This window comes from Bos mutus, chromosome 3, assembly GCF_027580195.1.
Source record: "Bos mutus isolate GX-2022 chromosome 3, NWIPB_WYAK_1.1, whole genome shotgun sequence".
NCBI lineage: Eukaryota > Metazoa > Chordata > Mammalia > Artiodactyla > Bovidae > Bos > Bos mutus.
Genome location: NC_091619.1, coordinates 10,163,705 through 10,182,988, shown reverse-complemented (window position 1 = coordinate 10,182,988; position 19,284 = coordinate 10,163,705).

Below are 19,284 nucleotides of genomic sequence, written 5' to 3'. Positions count from 1 at the left end.
GTTAAAGTTTTAATCCTCAGTATCTCAGAATGTCACCTTATTTGGAAACAAGAATATTGCAGATGTAATTAGTTAGGATGGGGTCATAGTGGACATTCACACAGAGAACATGCTGTATGATGATAAAACCAGATTGGTGTGATGCAGCAGAAGACAAGAAACACCAAAGACTGGCAGCAAAGCAGCAGAAGCTCGGAGAGAGGCATGGCGACAAAGTTCAGAAGGAACTGACCTCACCACACCTTGGACTTCTGGACTTCAGAACTATGAGACAAATTTCTGCTCTTTAAGCAGCTTGGTTTGTGGTACTTTGTTATAGCTGTCCTAGCAAACTAATACACCAGTGAACAACCACCCATGTCATGGGCTATTTCAAGCTCATTTTCTTTTTTAATACTTGCCCCCCTAAGACTGTTGGCCCCTGTTTCAGGCTGAACCAGAATGGCCAAAAGCCAGATTCAAATCTGGCTCTCCTGACCCTCTCTATACATTTCCCTTTATTCACTGTTGCTGTGTAATGGTTGCTGGCAAAGGCTGGTGGCAAAGCAAAGGTTGGAGCGGCAATTCTAAAGATAGTCACATCCCCCTTGTGCAATAGATCGGTTTCTGAAAGAATTGATTCTTAATCGATTCCTTATAAACTCAATGATATTTTAACTGCTCCTTAGCAGTTTCCTATTTAAAGGAGCCCTGTGGGAGATCCTTTTGTTTAGAACAGGGTCTCTTTGGATTGTGAGTTATCACCTGCCTCTCTCCAAATTCATTTGCTTCACGAGTGTAATTTATTTTCATATGAGAGTTTTTTATGAAAGCAGGCCTGCTGCCTTCAATTCTGCACCTCTGCCTCAGCTGGCAGGGGCTCGGTGAACACTGGCTGTTGCCATTGTGGTTAACGATGGTAATGAAGGACACCCACCAGCAGCACTGTCTTTTAAATACACGTGATGTCTGGAATGATTTCCTCCCCTTTCATGCCATTTGAGCATCCTCAATTTAAAATCACTGCTTGGGTAGAAAAAGGGGAAAACATTTTGTTAAATGCCAACATTTACCTATTAATTACTCCCTAACTATTAGTGAGCTCTGTGCTAATTATTATTCAAAATACCTAGGTGTTTGTAAATTAGCAGGTGTTTCATTGCCTTTTCTGGGTCTGCTGAGGCTGTCTATGCAAAAAGATTCCCCTTAGGGGATGCACATGGTTCACTGGAGATGGGACAGCTGTGGCCAGAGTGACTAGAATCTTACTATTTTAATAACAGCCTCTATTCGGGAATTCAGGTTGCCGAGTTGCCAGTGTTTTCAACTAGTTTCAAGATTCTTTCCTGCAAGTGTTTTTATTATTAACTAATTTGTTAATTTCACAAGCATCATCTGAGTTTGTACTAAGTGCCAGGCACTGTCCTTGAACCTGAGGATGCAGAGGTGAAAAGAACTTTGCCCCCACTCTTTACAACTTCACTGTCCAGTGAGAAGATAAACACGTAAGAGTCAATAAACACAATAATGTGGTGAGTGCTATATTAGAAGGTAGGGAAAAGGCTGGGAGCACAGAAAAAGAATTGCTACACATTGATGGAAATGGCAGAAACCATTTCCCAGAGTTGGGTGGCATTATCACTAAATCTTGAAGGATGAGTAGGAGTATGCCAAATTCATAATATGACAAAGGACATTTCAAGAAAAGGGAATAGTGCACAATGAGATGCAGCTCTGAAAGCCAGGTACTTGGAGACTGGTGGGTGGCTAGACAAGAGAGGTGATGAGGGCACAGCAGGAAGTGTATCTAGAATGATTTTCTGGAGCAAGATTACAAAAGAGCTTGGACATTTTTCTACTAGAAATAGGTAACCATTGGAGGGTTTTATCTTCAAAGGAAGGGTAGCTTGATTAAATTCAGTGGCATGGAAGATGGCCTGAAACATGAAGAGGCTGGAGACAGGGGCTGAACTAGGAGACAAATACAACAGACAGAGGACTAAGCTAAGGGAGTACCAGTGGAGATGGGAAGAAGAGCAATAGTTTAAGCAATAATATCAAGGTCAAATTCTGAAAGTTTGTCACTGGTAAATGAGGGAGAGGAACGGTCTGGGATGACTGCACACCTCAGGCTGGGCATCCAAGGATACTAATGAAAAAGGAGGATGCAGGCAGAAGAACACTCATGTCCAGTATATTTAAAGTGCAGAAATTGCAAGGAAACTTTCAGAAGTGAGAAGTATGCTCACTTCTTCAAGAACAGTTTGGGACCTACTCGCTCATTCTGACCCAGCAGCTCTTAAAAGGCTGCACCTTTAATCAAAAAAACAAACAAATGACATCTCTTCATGTTTGCTTAAAAAGGAAGCACTTGAAAAGGAAGTCTTACCAGTCAACAAAGGAGAGTTTTTTCAGTCAGGTTCTCAGTTACACATAACAGAACTTCCTCTAGCTACCTTAAGCAGAAAAATAATTTATTAAAGATTTTGGGGAATTTCCTTGGTGATCCAGTGAGTAAGAATCCACCGTATAATACATGGGACTCAGGTTCGATCCCTGCTCAGGAAATTAAGATCCCACATGCCTCAGAACAAGTTAAGCCTGCCAGCCAAAACTAAGATCCGACCCAGTCAAATAAATAAATAAATATTAAAAAAAATTAAAATTGGAGGGTTAGCTCAGAAAATCTCTAGAAGGGTCAGAAAGCCAGCCTTGGAGGTGACATGATAAGGTATAATATTTGGACCATACTGATGTCTTCCTTGGAGATCCCACTGAAGGACTTGACACAGCACAGATTTCACACTGCTGACACTGGGACCTGGAAGCCTAAAACCCTGCCTCTGCTGCTCCCAACAGCCAAGTGCCCCACCGTCTTCCTCATCATCAACTGGGCCCCTGCTTCTTCACTCTACTCTTTTCCTAATCAGAGTTTCCCATCAGCATATCTGATTGGCAGAACTCGGATCTGTGAATATACATAACCCAACTGCAAGGACAACTGGAAAAGTGAGTGTCTACTTTTCCCCTGGGGGTGGGCGAGACTTGTAATGCAGAAACTATCCCAAATATAGGAAGGGTTTTATAACATGTGGTTAGAAAACAGATACGCACTAGCTTCAGAGGGCTACTGTTTTAAGAAGAAGCTTGAATTAAGGGTTCTCTTTCTCCTGGGTTTTGTGAGTCACTGCTTTTGTAGACATTACAACTTTTTTATTTTGTACTACAGTTCTTTGCCCCAGACTGCAAAACTCACTATGGCAGATGAGGTGTCATTTTTAGTTTCGTGTACCACAAGGTTGCTGCCACACACCCAGGAAGAGCTCAATAAATGCATCCATCTCCAAGCCCATGGCAACTATAGAACTCTCTCTGCTTATTCATTCAGTGAGCATTTCCTGTGTGCCTACTGTGTGTCCTGACCTACATCAGGCATTTCAGTGATTCAGCAGACATTTTGGACACACATATGCTTATGCTTACAGTCAACAATGCTTTCTAAGCAAAGTGCACAGAGACGATGCCTGGCATTTGTTATCACTATGATAACCTATCATCATTGTATGAGTCATCACAACTGGCCCTTAGGAAGAGCCCTTCCTAGTCATTCAAGGAGGTGATGGCTTTGCTTGTACTTCCCTCCACTGGCTGCATTTCCTCGGCATTGGCTTCTATGGACTCTGCCTCAATAAAAAGAAACTAAATGGGAAATGATACTGTTTCAGGAAGATATAAAGTAAGGATCTTCTAGGCTATTTAGCCAGACTGTTTTTTTTTTTTTTCTTTCTTAAAGATGTTTTTGTATTTATTTATTGTTGGCTGCACTGGGTATTCACTGCTGCAGGGCTTTCTCTAGCTGTGGTGAGTAGGGACTACTCTCTAGCTGCAATTGCATGAGCTTCTCATTGCCATGGCTTCTCTTGTTGCAGAGCATAAGCTCTAGGTATGCAGACTTCAGTAGTTGCAGCACACAGGCTCAGTAGTTGTGGCTTGTGGGTTTATATACCTCTGGGCACGTGGGATCTTCCCAGATGAGGGATTAAACCCATGTCCCCTGCATTGGCAGGTAAAGAGTTCTTAACCACTGGACCACCAGAGAAGTCCTAGCCAGATTCTTTAAAATAAGGATCCTAGACCTGGGAGGCTTAGCCTATAGGTAACTCCTTCCCTATCTGCCTATCCCCAGAAGGTAGTCATCAGGGATGCTCAACCATCCAGGCCACCAGTTCCCCTGCAGCATAGGGAATGGCCCAACACTTATTTCTTAACCCAGCAGAGCTGATCCACCCAGGAAATCTGAATTACTATTAAGGAAAGAAGGTAGTTTATCAAAACTCTGTTGCCACAAAGTTAATCATGACTCCAGTGGGCAGAATTGAGGCACTAGAGGATGGCTTCACTTCTCGCTCTTCAGTTCCAGTGCTGAGGTGTTAGGAGGTCCCATGGGCTCAAGCTTGTTTCCCTAGAAACACAGGCAGAAATAATCTTCAAGGAAGCCTGGAAAATCTACTGTGACCAGGGACCCAGGCCCAACCCTGTCTGATGACTTCATCAACTTCCTGCAGATTGGGGCAGCTGGGTTTCCTAGAACCAAGAATACAGTAATGCCCCTTACCCATGATGATGAGGGTTTAGATGCCCTGCTCCAGCAGTTTTCAGCAGGGTCTAGTGTGTGCTTTTGATCTGAAACAGGGTGGAACTGATTATATCAACTTTAGGCATACTAATATTAGTCACTTGCTCCCTATTATGTCATAGATTTCCATGCTCTAGGTTTTTGTGACCATGGCATTATTTTTTTGGATCTAAAGCATCTTGAAATCAAATCTTTAAGCAATCTCATCTTGAGCTATTTTCATGTTTATGTCTACTTTCAACAAAGATGAATTGAAAATGCCTAAAGTTACCCTCTCTCCTTAGACAATTAAAATACAAAATATATGATTTTAGACATTGGGAATAAGCAGTAAAAGACAGAGTCCCCTGACAAAAGAAGAAACAAGCAAAGGAAGCCCTATGGTTGTCCCAGACTGATGCCTAGGAAGTGTTTCCTAGGCAAAGAACAGAGAGAGGAGTCCAGGGTAAGTTGAGTTGAGGAGATAGAGTTGGGAGTTTGGGAAGCCCAAGGCAGCTAGAGTTCACAGCGTGAAGTATCAGAGAAATAGACTTGCATACAGAAAGGGCTCCAGAGCTCTGCAGAGGGTTCACTTTGATACTTTGGCTGAATACTGATTACTGCTTATGTATGAGGAAACTGGGCTTCCCCAGAGGCCCTGACAGTAAAGAATCTGCCTGCAATGCAGGAGACTTGGATTCTGCCCCTGCATTGGGAAGATCCCCTGGAGAAGGGAATGGCAACCCACTCCAGTATTCCTGCCTAGAGAATTCCTTGGACAGAGGAACCTGGCATGTTACAGTCCATGGGGGTCACACAGAGGTGGACACAACTGAGTGACTGACAAACATATGAGGAAAGTAGCTTAGGTAGGAGGAAGAACCACTGGAAAAGAGCAGAATAAACAACTCTCAAAGCTATACAGGGCTGGGAATAGTTTATGTTCCCAAAATTAGAGTGGAATAGGTTGGGTTTTCAGGAATAGGATTCCAAAGAGTATTGCCAAATTAGCCCCATGTAAAAGATTGCCTGACCTGTCTCTTGAGAAATCTGTATGCAGGTCAGGAAGCAACAGTTAGAACTGGACATGGAACAACAGACTGGTTCCAAATAGGAAAAGGGGTATGTCAAGGCTGTATATTGTCACCCTGCTTATTTAACTTATATGCAGAGTACATCATGAGAAACGCTGGGCTGGATGAAGCACAAGCTGGAATCAAGATTGCTGGGAGAAATATCAATAATCTCAGATATGCAGATGACACCACCCTTATGGCAGGAAGTGAAGAACTAAAGAGCCTGTTGATAAAAGTGAAAGAGGAGAGTGAAAAAGTTGGCTTAAAGTTCAACATTCAGAAAACTAAGAATATGGCTTCTAGTCCCATCACTTCATGGCAAATAGAAGTGGAAACAGTGGCAGGCTTTATTTTTAGGGGCTCCAAAATCACTGCAGATGGTGACTGCAGCCATGAAATTAAAAGACGCTTACTCCTTAGAAGGAAAGTTATGGCCAACCTAGACAGCATATTAAAAAGCAGAGACATTACTTTGCCAACAAAGGTCCATCTAGTCAAGGCTATGGTTTTTCCAGTACTCATGTATGGATGTGAGAGTTGGACTATGAAGAAAACTGAGCGCCAAAGAATTGATACTTTTGAACTGTGGTGTTGGAGAAGACTCTTGAGAGTCCCTTGGACTGCAAGGAGATCCAACCAGTCCATCCTAAAGGAGATCATTGGAAGTGTTCATTGAAGTGTTCATTGAGTGTTCATTGGAAGGACTGATGTTGAAGCGGAAACTCCAATACTTTGGCCACCTAATAGGAAGAGCTGACCCATTTGAAAAGACTCTGATGCTGGGAAAGATTGAGGGCAGGAGAAGAAGGGGACGACAGAGGATGAGATGGTTGGATGACATCACTGACTCAATGGAGATGAGTTTGAATAAACTGTGGGAGTTGGTGATGGACAGTGAGGCCTGGCGTGCTGCAGTCCATGGGGTCACAAAGAGTCAGACATGACTGAGCAACTGAACTGAACTGAACTGAAAAGATTGCCTGGTCCCACTTACCAAAGTTTAAAAACAAACCTCAAAAGGATCAGATGAAAGAACTATTAAACAAAGACCTTAAAACAACTATTAGATATACAAGTACATTCCATATACTCAAGAAGATAGTGGAAACCATGGACATGTTAAGGAGATATATAAAAGATATTTTTTTAAAGATCCAAATTGAATTTTTATAGATGAAAAATACTCCTAATATGAAAAAATATAATAAAAAATGTTAAGAGCACTGTAGAAGATAAGTTCAGTAAATAATAATAAGAATAATGATAGAGTATTCTAAATAAACTACAGAGAGAAAAATTATTGAAAAAAATTACCAAAGTACCAATGAGCTGTGGAAGAACTTTAAGTAGTCTAATATATGTATAATTGATGGCCATAAATGAAAGGAAACGGAAAGAGGAAGAAGATGTAAAAAAATTTTGAAGAAAAAATTTTTTTTCAAAATTTGGTGAAAACTATAGACACAGACCCAAGAAGTTCAAAAGAAGAAACATTACAAAAAGTATACCAAGGCATATCAAAATCAGATTGCTCAAAACCCATGATAAAGCAAAAATCTTTTTTAAATGGAGACTAAAAAGCAAAAAAACATATCACATGTAGAGGAACAGGGTAAGAATCACAGGAGATTTCTCTTTGAGTACAATATAAGGCCCAAGAAAGTGGAGCAACATCTTTAAAATGCTTAAAGAAGAAAACCATCAACCTAGAATTCCGTAAATATTTAAACATTAAACAACACATATATAACTAAACCATGGGTCAAAGAAGAAATCACAAGGGTCCATATAAAGTATTTTGGACTGAAATAAATCTAGTGTAAGAAGAAAGCAAATAATAACAATCTAAACCAATAAAATAAAAAGAGAATAACAATAGATAAAATCAGTGAAACAAAAGCTTTTTCTTTGGGAATATCAATAAAACTCATAAACTTCTACACAGATTGTTCATGACCAAAAAAGAGAAATGACACTAATAACCAATTAGAACAAGAGATTGGATTTCACAATATATCCTATGGGACTAAAAAAAAATAACAAAGGAATATTATAACAAACTTTATGCTAATAAATTCAGCAACTTAGATGAAATGTTAAAAATTATGTTTAAAGGCATTATCTACTGAAGCTCTCTTAAAAAGAAGTATATAATCTGAATAGTGTTAAGCCTATTAAAGAAATTTCACCTGTAGCTAAAAATCTTTCCATGAAGAAGTCTCCAGGCCCAGATGACTTCACCAGCAAGTTCTACCAAACATTTAAGGAAGAAATAATACTAATTCTACACAAATTTTTCCTTTAAAAAATTGAGTAAAAGTAGGAAGGAAGAACAGAACATGTTACCTTATATGGCAAAGGGGACTTTGTAGAAGTAATTAAACTTAAGGACCTTAGGATGGAGAGACTAATCTGCATTATCCTGATGGACCCGATGTAATCACAAGAGTCCTTTCACTTCAGAGAGAGTCAGGAGACTTGAAATGAGAGATCAAAAAAGATGCTACACTTCTGGCTTTGAAGATAAAGGAAGATGATATGAGCCAAGGAATGCAGGTAGCCTCCAGAAGCCAGAAAAGGCAAGGAAACTGATTCTGTCCTAGGGCCTCCAGAAGGAAGTCAGCCCTATCAATACCTTGATTTTACCTCAGTAAAATTCATCTTGGACTTCTGATCTCCAGAACTGTATGATAATAGATTTTTGTTGTGTTAAGCCACAAAATCTGTGTTACTTTGTTGAGCAGCAATAAAAAACTGATATGATAAAGAAGGACCACTTACAACTTATTCTATGATGCCTGCACTACTTTGATAGAAAAACCAGACAATGATATTACAATAAAGAAACCACAGAATATAAACACTAAATGTCATTACCACATTTTAGCAAACCCAGTCTATCAGTATATAAAGAAGATGATTCACCATGACCAAATGGAGTTTAACCAAGGAAAACTATTATGGTAATACTCTATTGTTTTTCCAACCTGCTCCAAATTCATTGAAAAGACCTAGCCTCCAGCAACCCATCCTATATTGTCTTCCATCTTTCCCCATTCCACCCCTAAATTAGAATTTATCTGCATCAGTCTTCTCTCCATTTCCTAAATACTTAAAATACTTCCATATGCTCATACCTTTGCCCACGCCATTCCCCTGCAAACACCACCCCACAATGGCCCTCTCAATGGGGAATGCTTATTCATCCTTCAGATCCTAGAACATCTATCTTCTGTTCTGAGAAGACTTCCCCCTCTGCCTCAAGCTTCTCTTCCCTATCTCTCCTATCTCTCCCACAACTTAAAACTTCTATTATAGAACTTCACTGTCTTTTATATTAATTTCTTTCTTCCTAGACTGTGAGTTCTACCAGGGCAAGAATAGTATTTACCTTTGAATCTTCAATGGCTAGCATATTGTCTGGCATGTGGGAGATTTTTCATAAATTATCAGTCAATAAACACCTTAGCAGAGAATAGTTGACAGTCACTTGAGATACAGTCTAGTGCTTTACAGAAAGAGGACATTAATCCAAAACGAAGAAAAGATCCTCAGAGGGGCTTACAAGAGTTCCAGAAACAAACACATCATCTTTTCCACTCAAAATGTCATCATCTGACTTACGCATTCATAGTCCCACTATGTCCAAGTATTTATACATATAATATTCTATTTGGAGGCAATGAGGAAGGTGTGACTAATTCTACTTTTCTGATGAAGAAACTGAAGCTCAGAAAGGATAAATTATTCACCCAAGGTTGTAGTATGAGATAGTAGATGAGCACAAAGTCTACTTCCAACCTGGCTGACAGTTCCCTACTCTGACTTCTTTTGAGCAAATGCCACAGTTGTCAAACCCCCGTTTCAAGAAAGTAAAAATTAATCGAGCCTTTGTGCTGGCCTGTATGTATCGCATCTGATTTCTGAATTGCCCATCCTTTGGATGACTTCCACCACGGGTCAAGGTGTTAGAAGTCTTCCCAGCCCTGTACCATGCTACTCTTACCTGTAGACCTTCTAGGCATTGCTTTTACCTCCAACAAAGTGCTCAGCTCCCCTTACTTCTCTCCTCAAAATACTAGTAACAACAGAAAAAAGAATGTTTGAACTGAAGCTTAATAGGTAAACCCACATAGTAGGTTAACAGCCCACTGAGTCTTTCCCATTTCACATCTTAGAAATCATCTAATCTCCCAGACACACCCTACCAGCTCCAGGACAGTGCTGCCTTCCACCCTGGGGGAGTCAGGGGTCACTGCCCCAAGCTAATGTGCCTGCAGGTAATCCCTTTATGCCTATTTGCCATGTATCTTATCACACTAATTTCCTCGGTCTGCCTTTTGGTTTTTATCATTTCTGCTTATATATCTTCTTTACACATTCTGCTCAGTTGTCTCCACATCCCCCTGAAACTTGGATAAAGTAGGTAAAATCGCTTTTGCTTTTGCCTCTACTCCTTACCTTGAAAATTTCCTTTAGATTGCCTCTTTTCAGATGCCATTACTCTCTGTCATCTGGAAAAGGAGCTGAATTCCCTTCCATTGATCATTTTTTCATTTGTTTAATGTCATATTTTAATTTCTTCTTCTTTGAGGAGGAAATTGCTCAATTTCTTTATACCTTTGCAACATTTCTCAGTTTTGCATTTATTTTAGTTATTACCATAGATAGCTTGCTTAGAAAGATGCTATCTCTACAGAGTGGCCTTTGGTCTCCAACAACCAAGAAGAACAAACAATAACCTTTGTGTAATGCTTTCCAGTATGAAAATTGAGTTATCAAGTCTGAGGACACAAGAAGAGAGCACTTTAAGCTGCATAAAATAGTAACAGTAATAACAATATCTGACTAAGTGATAAACTTTCACATACATACACTATCCACCTGATGGCCCCCGTCAACCTTTAACAACCATATAAGGTAAGCAGGGCAGGGCAGTTTCCAGCAATAATAAAAGGAATTACTTATTCCAGTGGTATGTGCTCACAAAGGTTTCTGCTTTTGTGTTTTTGCCATTTTGAATGTGACCTGGTGTATTTGGGCCTGCCTTCTCCTTCAGAAAGAAGGATTGGCTTGGCTCAAATTCTTCTTATCTATGCCCTCAGAGGAGAAGGCAATGGCAACCCACCCCAGTACTCTTGCCTGGAAAATCCCATGGACAGAGGAGCCTGGTAGGCTGCAGTCCATGGGGTCGCTAAGAGTAGAAAACCACTGACTGACTTCACCTTCACTTTTCACTTTCATGCATTGGAGAAGGAAATGGCAACCCACTCCAGTGTTCTTGCCTGGAGAATCCCAGGGACGGGGGAGCCTGGTGGGCTGCCATCTATGGGGTCGCACAGAGTTGACACGACTAAAGCGACTTAGCAGCAGCAGCAGCATGCCCTCAGAAAATTTATTCACTTTTCCAAGGTTTCTGTCAACTCCAGGAAGTTTATGTCTCCATAGGCTCTTTTGACTCTAACTTCATGTCACTTCTCAACTCTTGTTCTTATTCTAATTCATACAGTTGTTTGCCCTTTAATTGACCCAGACATGGGTGGAACTCAGTCCTATTCTTTAATTTACAAACACACACATACACCCAATGCCTTTGTAAATAAGGAAGGTTGTATTAAAGGTTTGGGAACAAAGAGGAGTGGGTTTTTTACACGAAAAAATAATACAGAACTTCTATACTGGAAATTAGATATCCCTGTTCTAATCTTCCTACCCAGAGAGCAGGCCACCTGCTCTCACCTCTTTCCTCTCTCTTCCCTGTGCTACATTCTCTTCCCATCCCCCAAGTTCTATGGGAGAAGCAACTACCAGGTTTTTAACCAGGTCTCAAGTTCCTGTTGTCAAATTCTCATCTTTTGCCCCAAGCAAAGTTTTTTCCAAAAACAAAAACAAGAGGAAATCTGGAGATAACCATGAAGATCATCTTTTTGAATTACAAATCTAAACAAGAGGCTCAAAATCTTTCTGTGACTTCCTGGGACTAGAGAGTTGATATCATTTTCAATCCTCTAAAAGCCAATTAAAATAAATAAATTTAAATTAAAAAAAAAAAAAAAGCCTCAGAGACATAACTTTCTAATAAAGCTCCCAGTGCCAGGCTTTGGGCCTATTTTAAGATGTAATCAATTGTGCTTCAAACATTTTGGGGAGAGAGCATGGCATTCTCCACCCAGCTCCATGAGGTGTTTATGAAATAAAATGCGTGACCTACTTGATACTTGTCTCATGTTGGTACAGAATTGTGGGTGTTGCCTCAGGAAGTGAAAACACTAATGTTATTTTGCTTCTACTGTGTGTGATACTTACTGAGCAATACCAATAAAATTAGTTTCTGTTTCAGTAAAAACCCAATTTAAAGATCTTCTCTGTTTTTCTCCTTCCCTTTTGTATTGTGTTCATATACTACTCATTCCTTTTATTATAATGTGATTTGGTCTTGTTTTCCATCAATCACTATTTCCCAACAGTAATAAAAAAAAAATAAAAAAATAAATACTTTTTTCAAATGGTAAACCCTCACTAAGAGTTCTACCCTAGACTGTATTTCTTTAGCCTGGACCAAGCCCCAGGTTGAATTTTATGAGTAAATACAACCCACATTAAAGCACTCCACACAATCAGTACCTGGGAATCCACACACCATCTCATCACAACCTCTTGTGCTATCTCCAGATACATGTCCCCAACACAATTTGGATGAGGAAGTCCAGGAGGGGTAGGACTTGAAACTAAGGAGGAGATCCCAAAGCTGGCACTGAGAGAAATGTGTCTAGTCCTGAAACCACGCAACTCAGATTGGGACTCGAACCCATGGTCTTTTAACTGAGATCGCACCTGGTCCCAAGACTTAATGAAGCTTAAGCTCTTGACATCTCATCGCATAAAGAATTCAGTGAGAGAAAAATTGACAGGTAAGTGGATTTATTTAAAAAGAAGCACACTTCACGGATAGAGTGCAGATTATCTCAGAAGGCGAGAGAGGCACCAGGGTAGGGAGTTGTCAGTTTTTATTGTTGTTGCTGCTCAGTTCCCAAGTTTTGTCCAACCCTTTGTGACCCCATGGACTGCAGCACACAAGGCCTCCCTGTCCTTCACTATATCCCAGAATTTGCTCAAATTCATGTCCATGGAGTCAGTGATGCTATCTAACCATCTCATCCGCTGCTGCCTTCTTCTCCTTTTACCTTCAATCTTGCCCAGCATCAGAGTCTTTTCCAGTGAGTCGGCTCTTAGCATCAGGTAACCAAACTATTGGAGTTTCACCTTCAGCATAAGTCCTTCCAAGGGATATTCAAGGTTGATTTCTTTTAGGATTGACAGGTGTGATCTCCTTGCAGTCCAACGGACTCTCAAGAATCTTCTCCAGCACCAAAGTGTGAAAACATCAATTCTTTAGTGCTTAGCCTTCTTATTTTTTGGGGGGGTGGGGTGGGGTGGGGAGGAGTTGGAGGAAAGGAATAGGGGAGTTTGGGGACGTGAGCAGAGAGCAGACCCTGGGTGATGGGTGGAGTTTGGAGAAGTGGAGGCATCTCGGGTGAGAAGGGGCGGAGGGGCAATGAGGTGGGAGAAAAAAGATGGAGAGAGACCAGCTCTGCCCCCGGACAGGGGCTGGGACCACAGGGTGGGGCGTGTCCCTGACGTGGTGGTGGCTGAGGATGTCTGTGTTCTTTGCACTTGAGCAGCATGAAAAACGGTGGATGGATGGATGGATGAGACCAAAGGAGAGACAAAAGGGTGAGGGAAGGAGAGACATAAAGACATAAAGAGAGAAGGCAGGGGGGACAGAGAAGAATCTCATAGGAAAGAGAGGTAGGTATCTAAAAAAGATATAAAAGACAATGGAGACAAGGAGACAGGGGCCACCAGAAAGGAAGAGAGGAGGAAAGATAGAAAATCAACTGACATTAAGGACTTCTCTAGCCGTCCAATGGCTAAGACGCGGGGCTTTGTCTGCAGTGCAGGTGGCGTGGGTTTGATCCCTGGTCAGGGAACTAGATCCCGCATGTTGCAGCTAAGACCCAGTGCAGCCAAATAAAGAAATAAATATTAGTTATAAATAAATAAATACCTTTACAGCTTAAACAAACAAACAACAAGCCAGCCGACATAGAGAATGAGACTGGAGGCAGGGAGAAAAAGAGATAAGGACCAACCTAGCCAGAAAGATGGGGAAAGGCAGGGAGAAGCAGAGACGAGAGCCAGAGAGAGGGAGAGACAGAGGGGAGAGATATAGATGGAGGGAGAGACAGAGACACAGAGGAAGAGGGAGAGGCTGAGATGAAGAGAAACAGGAGCGAGACAGAGGGAGGAGGCAGAGACAGCAAGAAGGCCGGATGGGGAGAGACTGAGAAGAGGGAACTCAGGTAAGGGCAGGGACCCAGCGCTGGGAGTGCTTAGCCTTCTTAATGGTCCAATTCTCACACCCATACATGACTACTGGAAAAACCATAGCTTTGACTAGATAGACCACTTTGTTGGCAAAGTGATATCTTTGCTTTTTAGTATGCTGTCTAGGTTTGTCATAGTTTTTCTTCCAAGGAGCAAGTGTCTTTTAATTTCATGGCCACAGACACCATCAGCAGTGATTTTGGAGCCCAAGAAAATAAAATCTGTCACCGGTTCCACTTTTTCCCCTTCTTATTTGCCATGAAGTGATGGAACCGGATGCCATTTTCTTAGTTTTTTGGAATGCTGAGTTTTAAGCCAGATTTTTCACTCTTCTCTTTCACCCTCATCAAGAGGTTCTTTAGTTTCTCTTCACTTTTGGCCATAAGGGTGGTGTCATCTGCATATCTGAGGTTGTTGATATTTCTCCAAGACATTTTGATTCCAGCTTGTGATTCATTCAGCCCAAGATTACACATGATGTACTCTGAATATAAGTTAAATAAGTAGATTGACAATTTATAGCCTTGTCATACTCCTTTCCCAATTTTGAACCAGTCAACTGAGAGGTCTGACAGAATGTGGTCCACTGGAGAAGGGAATGGCAAACCACTTCAGTATTCTTGCCTTGAGAACCCCATGAACAGTATGAAAAGGCAAAAATGATAAGATACTGAAAGAGGAATTCCCCAGGTCAGTAAGTGCCCAATATGCTACTGGAGATTAATGGAGAAATAACTCCAGAAAAAATGAAGGGATGGAGCCAAAGCAAAAACAACACCCAGTTGTGGATGTAACTGGTGATAGAGTCAAGTTCTGATGCTGTAAAGAGCAATATTGCATAGGAACATGGAATGTTAGGTCCATGAATCAAGGCAAATTGGAAGTGGTCAAACAGGAGATGGCAAGAATGAAAGTCAACATTCTAGGAATCAGTGAACTAAAATGGACTGGAATGGGTGAATTTAACTCAGATGACCATTATATCTTCTACTGTGGGCAGGAATCCCTTGGAAGAAATGGAGTAGCCATCATGGTCAACAAAAGAGTCCAAAATACAGTACTTGGATGCAACCTCAAAAATGACAGAATGATCTTTGTTCATTTCCAAGGCAAACCATTCAATATCATGGTAATCCAAGCCTATGCCCCAACAAGTAATACTGAAGAAGCTGAAGTTGAACGGTTCTATGAAGACCTACAAGACCTTTTAGAACTAACACCCAAAAAAGATGTCCTTTTCATTATAGGGGACTGGAATGCAAAAGTAGGAAGTCAAGAAACACCTGGAGTAACAGGCAAATTTTGCCTTGGAGTATGGAATGAAGCAGGGCAAAGGCTAATAGAGTTTTGCCAAGAGAACACACTGGTTATAGCAAACACCCACTTCCACCAACAAAAGAGAAGACTACACATGGACATCACCAGATGGTCGACACCAAAATCAGATTGATTATATTCTTTGCAGCCAAAGATGGAGAAGCCCTATACAGTCAGCAAAAACAAGACGGGGAGCTGACTGTGGCTTGGATCATGAACTCCTTATTGCTGAATTCAGACTCAAATTGAAGAGAGTGGAGAAAACCACTAGACCATTCATGTATGACCTAAATCAAATCCCTTATGATTATACAGTGGAAGTGAGAAATAGATTTAAGGGACTAGATCTGATAGACAGAATGCCTGAAGATATATGGGCGGAAGTTTGTGACATTGTACAGGAGACAAGATTCAAGATCATCCCCAAGAAAAAGAAAGGCAAAAAAAGCAAAATGGCTGTCTGAGGAGGCCTTACAAATAGCTGTGAAAAGACGGGAAGTGAAAAGCAAAAGAGAAAAGGAAAGATATACCCATTTGAATACAGAGTTCCAAAGAAAATCAAGGAGAGATAAGAAAGCCTTCCTCAGGGATCAATGCAAAGAAATAGAGAAAAACAATAGAATGGGAAACACTAGAGATCTCTTCAAGAAAATCAGAGATACCAAAGGAACATTTCATGCAAAGAAGGGCTCAATAAAGGACAGAAATGGTAGGGACCTAACAGAAGCAGAAGATATTAAGAAGAGGTGGCAAGAATACACAGAAGAACTGTATACAAAAGAGCTTCACGACCAAGATAATCACAGTGGTGTGATCACTCATTTAGACCCAGACATCCTAGAATGTGAAGTCAAGTCACATTTTCTAAGTCAAGCCTTAGAAAGCATCACTATGAACAAAGCTAGTGGAGGTGATGGAATTCCAGTTGAGCTGTTTCAAATTCTGAAAGATGATGCTGTGAAAGTGCTGCACTCAATATGCCAGCAAATTTGGAAAACTCAGCAGTGGCCACAGGACTAGAAAAGGTCAGTTTTCATTCCAATCCCAAAGGAAGGCAATGCCAAAGAATGCTCAAACTACCACACAATTGCACTCATCTCACATGCTAGTAAAGTGATGCTCAAAATTCTCCAAGCCAGGCTTCAGCAATACGTGAACCGTGAACTTCCTGATGTTCAAGATGGTTTTAGAAAAGGCAGAGGAACCAGAGATCAAATTGCCAACATCTACTGGATCATCGAAAAACCAAAAGAGCTCCAAAAAAACATCTATTTCTGCTTTTATTGACTATGCCAAAGCCTTTGACTGTGTGGATCACAATAAACTGTGGAAAATTCTGAAATAGATGGGAATACCAGACCACCTGACCTGCCTCTTGAGAAACCTGTATGCGTGTCAGGAAGCAACAGTTAGAACTGGACATGGAACAACAGACTGGTTCCAAATAGGAAAAGGAGTACGTCAACACGGTATATTGTCACCCTGCTTATTTAATGTATATGCAGAGTACATCATGAGAAATGCTGGGCTGGATGAAGCACAAGCTGTAATCAAGATTGCCAGGAGAAATATCAACAACCTCAGATATGCAGATGACAGCACTCGTACAGCAGAAAGTGAAGAGGAAGTAAAAAGCTTCTTGATGAAAGTGAAAGAGGAGAGTGAGAAAGTTGGCTTAAAGCTCAACATTCAGAAAATGAAGATCATGGCATCTGGTCCCATCACTTCATGGGAAATAGATGGGGAAATAGTGGAAACAGTGTCAGACTTTATTTTTCTGGGCTCCAAAATCACTGCAGATGGTGAGTGCAGCCATGAAATTAAAAGACGCTTACTCCTTGGAAGGAAAGTTATGATCAACCTAGATAGCATATTCAAAAGCAGAGACATTACTTTGCCAACAAAGGTCCGTCTAGTCAAGGCTATGGTTTTTCCAGTGGTCATGTATGGATATGAGAGTGGGACTGTGAAGAAAGCTGAGTGCTGAAGAATTGATGCTTTTGAACTGTGGTGTTGGAGAAGACTCTTGAGAGTCCCTTGGACTGCAAGGAGATCCAACCAGTCCATTCTGAAGGAGATCAGCCCTGGTTTTTCTTTGGAAGGTATGATGCTAAAGCTGAAACTCCAGTACTTTGGCCACCTCATGCAAAGAGTTAACTCATTGGAAAAGACTCTGATGCTGTGAGGGATTGGGGGCAGGAGGAGAAGGGGACGACAGAGGATGAGATGGCTGGATGGCATCACGGACTCAATGGACGTGAGTCTGGGTAAACTTCAGGAGTTGGTGATGGACAGGGAGGCCTGGCATGCTGTGATTCATGGGGTTGCAAAGAGTCGGATGCAACTGAGCGACTGAACTGAACTGAACTGAAGGTTCTGTTTCTTCTTGACCCACATACAGGTTTCTCAGAAGACAGGTAAGGTGGTCTGGTAAACCCTTTTCTTTAAGAATTTTCCACAGTTTGTTGTGATGCATACAATCAAATGCTTTATTGTAATCAATGAATCAGAAGTAGATGTTTTTATAGGCATGGGTAATTTCCTAGGCTAACGAGTGGCTGAAGTATTCCAGCTATTTGAGGGAAGGGATGGGGATTTCTAAGAATTGGGCCACTGCCCACTTTTTTACCTTTATGGTCAACCTTTGAACTGTCATGGGATTGGTGGGTATGTCATTTAGCTTGCTGATGTGTCAAAATGAGCGTACGCTGAGGTACACAAGGTCCAGTGGAAGCCAACCCATCAGCCATCTTGGGCCTATTTTGTTCTAATCAGTTTGAGTCATGTCCTTGGCCTAGGTCACTCTTTTAAAGGTTGTGCCCTGTCCCTTTCCCTCCTGTCAGAAGGACTGGGAAACTGGGCAGGTTACATCACCCTCATTTGACATTTTGTGAACAACCACTATGCATTGGGCATTGTTTTGAAGGCTGGAGAAAACAGCAATGACAAAATTAAACATAGTCCCTACCCTTACGGAGTCTATAATCTAGAGATGAAGACAGAGAATAATTAAATAATCCCAGAAATGATTATTAATAATATGATACATGGTGTGAGGAAAAGGTACAGAGGGATTTAAGGATGCACAATAGTGAGCCCTCACTGAGTCCGGGAAGTCAAAAGCATTGCTGAAGGAGTGGCATTTACGCTGAGATCTGAAGGATGAGTTGGCTATGTGAAAGATATGTGACAGAGAGAAAAGATCTTAATGAGGAAGGGAATCAACACACACTAAGTAGTCCTGCAGTCAATAAGTATTTATTAAGCACCCACTATATACTGGCATTTGGAATACAAAGATCCCTGCCCTTATGGAGCTTACATTTTTGCAGAATGTGAAAGTGGAGAGCACATGGGTGAAAATTAGGCAATGCTAATCACCTCGGTGTGACTAAATTTAAACAGGAGAGTTTGGAAATTAGGTTGCAGATTACAAAATCTTTCATCACGTGGTGGAACAGGAGATCACAAGGAGCCTACTTCCCTGGATTCTGTAAAGGCAAGGGCGGCATCTCACTCATCTTTGTAAGTCTAGAGTACAATAGTGCCTGACCGGTGGCAGCTGCTCAGCACACGAATGAATGAATGACTTTAGACAGGCCAGTGAACAATGAGAAATACATTTCAGAAAGAGAATCTTTGGTATAAGGCAGATAAATTAGGAGCTTAGGGTTAATGTATATATACTACCATAGTATACCCAATATAGATAAACATATACACACAATATAGATAAACAACAAGGACCTACTGTATAGCACAGGGAACTATATGCAATGTTTTGTAATAACCTATAAAGGAAAAAAAATTGAAAAGAATATATATATTCTTTTTCAGATCACTTTTCTGTACACCTGAAGCTAACCCACATTGTAAATTAACAAAATTTCAACTTTTAAAAAGAGATTG